The sequence below is a fragment of the Phaseolus vulgaris genome, chromosome 5 (genome assembly GCF_051622355.1).
Source record: "Phaseolus vulgaris cultivar YP4 chromosome 5, ASM5162235v1, whole genome shotgun sequence".
NCBI lineage: Eukaryota > Viridiplantae > Streptophyta > Magnoliopsida > Fabales > Fabaceae > Phaseolus > Phaseolus vulgaris.
Genome location: NC_143502.1, coordinates 21,090,199 through 21,098,869, shown reverse-complemented (window position 1 = coordinate 21,098,869; position 8,671 = coordinate 21,090,199).

Below are 8,671 nucleotides of genomic sequence, written 5' to 3'. Positions count from 1 at the left end.
AAAGAAAAACAGCAAGAATACTCAATTAAAATTCTAAAACAGAAACTTAAATTGCAAGAAATTAAAAAGAGCTCTTGAAATAAAGTGCACACAACTCAACAATTAAACAAGAATGAACCTAAGACTCATGATACCACATGATGTGATTCCAATAGCCACATAGAACAAGATTCTTGACACTTTGAGGAATCACCTTGAGCTGGAAAATATAGAGGCACTTTCTTAGAAGTTGGATCATGGTTCTAAGTCAAGAACTCACCAATAACAAGTACCAAATCCCAAACTCATTTGGATGAACCAAATATTGTCAAATTGAATCAACAAAGGAATTTAAAAAGAAGAGACCGAACAGAATTGAATCAAAATCAAATGTACCGAACAGAATTAAGAAACAAACAGAATATAGGTGCTGGAAAATTAGAAGAACCGAAACAACAACAACTCAAAACACAAGGCAACATGAACAAATTGAAGAAGAAGAAAGGAAGGAGAAGAGAATGCTCATGAAGATGGAAGAATGGTTGGATGATCACGCCACTAGAAGTATGGATGCTCCTAGATGAGTGTGCAAGCCGCCACTTGAGGAAACCATGGTCCTTCAAGATAAGACTAGAGTAGAAGCTCAAAAGCTCTCCAAAAGCTCACTCCAATTTTGAGTATAGTTTCTTTAGATGAATTCAAATCTGAATTTTACAAGGAAGGCACCTCTATTTATAGCCTAAGGTGCTGAAAAATGAAAGCTAAAACAATTCAAAATTCCCTCCAATTCAAACTAGAACCGGCGCCTATTTGCAAAGCAAGGAAGGTGTGATCCTTTCCTTCACTTTGGCACCCCCTATTCTACTCCTACACCTATCTACTAACACACCCCCCTAAAGCTCCTAACTAAAGCCTAAAAGATGCTATAACAAAAGAGGTTTCTAAGGTTTCCCTCTAAGCACCTTCAACTAAAGACACTACAAAAAGAGAAAATAAATGTCCTCTAGCTCCCAAGGCTTTGAACATGCTTCTTGTAATCCTTTGAGGTGGACTTTGACCTCCATGGGCGTCCTCCATTTGTGCCTCCACCTCTTCTTGAGCTTGATGAGTGGCCTCCATGTTCTCTTGGGCTTGATCTCCATCAATAACCCCCTAACTTTAGGCAGAAGCCAATACGTCTAAGCTTAAATCCACAATAAGTCTAATCTTTAGGATCAACAACTGATTTGTTCCTATCACAATCAGACTCGGCCCATGACACCACACTAACATATTAGAATGTTTCAAAGATGACATTGTGATCTTCTATATGATTGATGTGTGTTATATATAATTTTCACAACATTGAAGCTAAAATGGGAAATGTTATTTTTCGAATAAGTATCTATTAACATGTATCATGTTATGAATCAGTAAGATTGAATCTTCAAAGCGATTAAGTCATTGTAAAAGTATCATACTATCTCTGTATATCACATACAATTTGATCAATAAGTATTCACCATACCCTATTAATCCATTCCTTCAAAGCATTTAAATAAGTAATTTGTCGACGTCATACCTGTATATCATCATGATTTCTCATATTAGCATATATTTTATTAATAACTAATCTTTGTACCTTTTATTAGACCAATGCCATGGTCAGCATATTGTAGGTTGATAACCCATGATTTTTTCTTTCATAGTGGATCGAGGTCGTGATCAGCACCATATAGGGTGAATAACCATACATAGTTTTTTCTTTCATAATAGTTTTTTCTTTCATAATGGACTAAGATCGTGCTCAACACCATGCAGGGTGAGAACCTATACATGGTTTTGTTATTGGACTGAGGTCATGCTCGGTACCATATAGAGTGAATACCCATATATGGTTTTTTCTTTCATAATGGATCGAGGTCATGCTCGGCACCATGTAGGGTGAGAACCCATACATGATTTTGTTATTGGACCGAGGTTGTGCTCGATACCATATAAGATGAATACCCATACATGATTTTTTCTTTCATAATGAACCGAGGTCGTGATCGACACCATGCAAGGTGAGAATCCATACATGGTTTTGTTGTTGATCTGAAGTCATGTCAACACCATATAGAGTGAATACCCATACATGGTTTTTTCTTTCATAATGGATCGAGGTCGTGTTCGGCACCATGCAGGATGAGAACTCATACATGGTTTTGTTATTGGACTGAGGTCGTTCTTGGCACCATATAGGATGAATACCTGTACATGGTTTTTTCTTCAATAGTGGACCGACAAACAAAAATTTCGTTGTTCCTGGATGTAATATTCTGAATAGCAAACTTTATTTCATCATTAGAAAGCGTAATTGTAAAGTTTACAAATACAATAAATTAACTGTAATAAAAATGAAGATTGACTATATTCCATGTTCTTAGTATAAGCCTCATATCCAATAATTTTTTTAAAAATAAAAAATAAATAAAAGAAAACATTAATAGCATAAGCTCATAACAACGAATTCAGACACCAAATCACAAAAACATGATTTCCTGTGTAGAAACATACCTAACCTCTGACATATTTCCATAGCTTGATATTACTACTTAAAAATATTTTTTTTTTCTTTTTTAAAGTATTATTTCCCTAAAATATAATGTGTGTTATTTCTCTCCTCATAATTTTTGTCAAGCAAACTTTGTAAGTATGAGACGGTTTTAAAATGAGATTAAAGTTTAAGAGGTTTATTTTTAATAGAATTTAATATTTTCTCATTATATGCATTATGAAATAATTTATATTAATATAGAAATAAACATATCAACAATTTTGATTTACTAATTCTGACAGGACCAAGTTTCATAGAGTTAGATAAAAAATAGATTTTGTGTATATGAATGTTTTCAACCTTTTCTATTTAACAAGTAAATAAGTATATAACAACACATTTAATAAATTTTTTTAAAAAAACTTTTAGTTATAAATAGTAATTAAAAGTATAGTTTAAACTTTTGTTAGAAATCAACGAGTTTAAACATATTTACAACTGTTTTTCTATTTAAAAAATTTAAATATGATTTTAAACTCAGTTCAACCAATATTTTAATTACTTTTTCTTCTTTCTTTTTTCATTGATCGTTTTCAAGTTCTGTTTCACAATAAAATTCGACGTTTATAAGAAGTTAACCTCATTATTAAAAAAACACCTTATTAACATAACATTTTATGATGACATAAAAGGAAATATTACTAATTTATAAAATAAAATTAATAATTATATAGCATTGTAAATAAATGTATTCATTTTAATTTAATTTTGGTACATACCAAAGTACTTATAATACAAAATGTCATTTAAATATTTCTCAGATATTTTTGTGAAGTATATTTCCTATTACAAATTTAATTCAATTTCACTTTCTTTATAATAATATTTCTTTTGAGTTTTAATTATCTTTTATCTAGATTTTTTTTAATATTTTTATGTGAGAGAACATAAATCATGAATGACGTTGAATATATAACAATGTGACCATTCTATTAATCTGTTCACATGTTTTATTTTCACTACGATTTAATTTTTTTTATTTATTTTTGTACTTAAGGTGATCAATCATGAATGAAAACAATAACGAAATTGAAATTAATATGCTCATTAAAATTAAAGGCAATGGCAATGTACCTGTCGGAAAATCACTTCACCCTGACGAGGCGCGTTCAACACGGTATTCCAATTATTCATTAGAATTGACACGGTGGCAGCGAGCTGCATCAACTATGGTAGAACGATTCTTTCATGGGTGGTGTATGTGTTGCCTTGTGCAATAAAGAAAATTTAAATTTTACATAAATATTGTGGAGGTAGGAAAAATTTTACCTAACTCCACGGTGGACACCAAAATCTTCCAGCCAAGAAAAAAGACGATCTCGACTTAGAGCATTAGGTTTACTAGAAATATAGGGATTTCTAGCTAAATTGTTATTTTTCTACTCCTATCATACATTCTCTATTATATGCTAAAATCCTCTCCTGTTTCACTTTGTAACTGGTCTTGTTTTCGGGCTTTTTAAGTATTAAATATATCCCTCTGTTTAAGGTTGATTTTATGGTATCTTCGCTTCTCCACTGATATAACATCAATGTCCTTGATTTGCATTGATACGATATTAATGTCCTTAATTACATATATATTGGTATTGTTCATGATAATATCGAGCTCGACCTATAATACCATAATACAGAATATAACTAAAAACCATGTATCTTTATTTTCCTTAGTTGCAAAAGTTAACTCTTGTATAAATTGATATTGGAAAATTAGTAGGGTATTTTATGACTTTAGTTTTCACATGTTAACAATGTAAAAATTATTATATTATTAGTGTTATCAATGTAAATTTTTTTTATATTATTAGTATAATAAAAAGTTGATCCTCCTCCAACCACTTTCATATCAAACTGATTTTAAAATTAAAATAGAAGACATTTTGATAAGTAATATGAACAAACTAGGAAGCTTCTTAAACAGAGAATAAATTCAAAGCATTACTTTAGATATTTGTATATAAACCTTGATCAAATAACTTATATTCATTTTATGTTTGTAGTATATTAAAATTGTCACTATAGATAATATTGTACTTAATAACTATATTCTTGGAGGATTGCACTTCTGAGACAATTTTCTTGTTATATTAAAAAATAAGTAATATCTAAATTAATATCATATAACATATTAGCAAACCATATAAGAGGAAAATAAGAAAAACATATCTAAATTGATCTAATTTAATGGCCAAATTTTGTGGTTAGATGATAATAAGATCTGAGGTTATGGAGGATGTTAGAGTTATACACATCTCTATCATTATAAAACCAAACCATTATGATTAAATAGGTAGAACTACTCTTATACTCTCTCAAAAGCTTTTGTCTCATAAATACATTTCATGGCCAAAACAATCATATTCAAAAAACCAGTGATAATTAAACCATTTTTACATTAAGCTTTCTTCTATAATCATCAAGCAAAGTTTTGAATAAGTCATATCCATCCACAATGTAACTTTCAAAATGGCATTGTAAATATTATTCTATTGAGAAGGTATTTGAAAATAGTATTGAAATTTGAAAAAGGAGTTGTTGACATTAAAGGGGACAAAATAATAGAAGAAAGTTAAAGAAAAAAAAGTGGCATGCCCCATCTGCATCATATATAATGCTAAATGTGAGAATTATTTAGCTCAAAGCCACAAATTGTCCATATGCTACCAGCTATATGTATGTATACTCAAATGCTACCTAACATTTTCTTTCAAATTTCAAAATAGATTGCATTTGAATTTCAAACCTTTCAGTCTTCCAATTCAATTATTAAATACAACTTTTTTTAAAATGAATGACATACAGTGACAAAAGGGGCTTTCGTGTCTTTTTTTTAATTCTTATATTATATAGATAAAATATTAAGATTTTATTAAAATAAAAACGAGAACACTATAATTTAAGAATTATAATTTTTTATTGTATTATTTACTGCAATTTAAACTATTAATATTTACAAATAAAATTGTAATAATTGGTTGTAATTGAATATTTTATCCTATAAAAATAATAATATTTTCAGTTTATCTCATTAAAACATCAACTAATTAATTGATATGATTTCAATAAATAAATAATATATATATATATATATATATTTTAAAATATTAACGAGCTAATAGTGAATAAACTTATCTCGATTTATTTTTAACGAATTAAAGATAGAACAAATCAACCTTTTTTTTTATCATTACTGTCATTCTTTAGTTAACTTGATAACACATATCAATATGAAATTATATGTTACAAATAAATGAATCCCATGTCTTAAAAAAAATAGCTTTTGGCTTTCAACTGAAAACATCCAAATTAAAGAGATGAAAAACTTGATGACTTCTATTTTTTTTTTTAATTTTTGTTCAAGAGTGACACTTTTTGTCTTCTCCTTTTGGTCTTCACAGTCTCCAAATGTGATAGTCTCCAATTGATACTTCCTTCCGTCAAATGAGTGAGGGAAAACCTATAAAGGCATTCTGACGATCAAGTTAGTTTGAGTACAATATGCACGTGAGTCAAAAGAGAAAAATTACCTTTGACGTTGGGTCTCCTATGATATTTATACCTTTTGGATGGACTTCAGTTGTCATGGGTCTGCTCGTGGATACAAAAGAGGGCCCAATAATTGTGCCTTAATTATCATTTACAATTAAACTGGCTTAATTATGGTTAACTATGAGTTTATGGGTTGTGTTTAGATTAAAAGAGTCATTTAGCCTTCTCGGTCATGTCAGCCTTCTCGGCTATCTGGTAGTACATTTGCTCCAGGCTCGAGTGGAGCATTTGAGTGTGATGTAGAATGTGTGTAAAAGAAAAATTGCTTTATCTTTAAATATGTGTTCATCTTGGGTCGTATGCGCCACAGGCCCTAGCAGAGGAACTCTATGCAGGGTCTTATATGGTCGACAAACCGGGTAGTCGCTACTCCATGTGATTGGCACTTCCACATGACTGTTATGTCGTGTGATTACTCATGTGCCCTCGAAGCTGAGAAAGCTCATTGGGGCGTTTGAGGCGCGTGGATGTGACGTGTTTTCAGGAGGCGCAAATTTGCATGATCTGGACCGTTGATGCCGAGTTGATCCAACGGTGCAGATTAAGAGTGGCAGTTCGTATTAGTCCATTCCTCCACCTATAAATAGGAGTAGTGTTGGGTTCCATCTTTCATGCGTTAACCATGAATTTGCTCCAAGAGTCTGAGAGCCAAGAGTGTTTGCCTTAGAATCCGTGTGTACCAGTTGAAGAGTCTTCGTAGGTAACCATGTCTTCCCTTTCCGTTACCACTTTATTTTCATCTCTGTCAGGGGGTTCGAGTAGGGGAAGACCGATGGTTGAAGATATTAGTTATAGTGAGAGCACTGAGAAGTCTTCTCAGGCTGTTGATCCCATAGATAGGAATGATTTAGAGCCTGTAGTGTAGTCTTTTTCTTCCCTAAGTGCATACGAGGGGGAGAAGGTCCGAGAGGCTGACTACGCATGGGTAGACAACCTGGTTCAAGAGATTTTCTCTAAGTTTCGACAACCATCCATCCTTCAAACTTTTGCCAAGGGTGTAGATATCCTTTTAGAGGGTGTTATGGATGGTATATTATCCTTACGAAGGTGTAGGGAGTACGAAATAGTTTTTTTGGGTAGGGGGAGAGAAACCAAAGATTTTTTCTATTTTTACTCTTGCTTGATCTTAGACATTCATGTTGATAACTTCACCATGGAGGTTTTGCGCGTCTTAAACGTGACTCCTACTCAATTACATCTGAATAGCTGCGTTGCGCTTCAGGTCTTTCGGCTGCTCTGCGATGTGCTTAGCCTTAAAGTCACGCCTAGGTCTATTTTGCATTATTTTGGTATGAGGCCAGGAGACCGGATAATTTGGGTATCTTTAGTCGGCCAGTCGAAAACGGGTCTCTTTACTCCTTTCACCACATCTTATAAGAACTTAAAGGGGAGTTTCTTCAAGGTCATAATTAAGGAGGAAGGCTGCCAACTTTTTTATGATGGCGAGACTCCTAGATTTCCCTTTTATTGGAAAAAAGGATCTAACACAATTTCATATGTGGTCGAGATCCCTGATCACCGAGGATGACCTGCAAGTGCTATCGGTTTTGGAAGGGCATCACCGCAAGATCCCAACCTGGCCTCTCGTTCGTGCCTATTATTATCCCCCAAAAAAATCATTGATGTTAATGGTATGTTATTTTACTCCTCTCGACATATTTCTAATGTGATGTTGACTTAACCTTTGGTCGTGCGTAGGAATAATGGTTGGCATGGCACCGAAGGGAAAATAAGACTACTTCTGAGAGCTCAGTATGAGGAGGCAAGCCCAAAGGGCCAAGAAAGCAGCCGGATCTAATACCCATACTTTCGAAGCTGTTATTCCAATAACTGTGATACCGAGGCTAGAAAGCACCTATCATCCCTTCAATCCAAAGAAGAGAACGAAGGAAGACCATGGTCGCTATTCTCGAGGTCCTGGAGAGTGTTCATCTGGCAAGTCTCCAAGAAAAGGTCGTGTCACCAGGGGGTCGAGTTCTACTGACCCAACTTTTTGGGTCACGACCTTCAAGTGACCGACGGTGTGGCGATAACGCTAAATCCTTATGAGAAAAAAACATACACGTCAGCCCGACCTTCTCAACTTCATGATGCTTTCCATGGAGCTTTGCTCACGCACTCTTGTTCTCGGCTAGTGCATGCCTTTGGATCTGATGAAGTGAGACAAAAGTGTTGCTGAAATGGATAGTCTTTGTTCCCAACTAGAGGAGTTGATTGCCAACCTCAAATCAACCTTAGATGAGTACAATGGTCTCTTGGATAGGAACCAACACCTAGAGTTCGAGATGAACCATTGGAAGAATTTGTGCACCGAGGCCGAGAGGGCGGGGAAAAAGCTGGCTATGAAGGCGGATGAGGAGATCAGAGGGCTTAAGGAAAGCCTTTCGGAAATGACCCTCTCGAACTACTGGTCTGAGGAAAAAGTAGAGAAGTTGCTGAAGGACCTGAAGATTGTCGAAGATAATGTATTAGACCAACATGAACTCGGCTTCCAGAAAGCTCTTCAACAAGTGGCTTTCTTCTACAACATTCCATTGGAAGAGGGCAAGTTTGATGTCGGAAAAG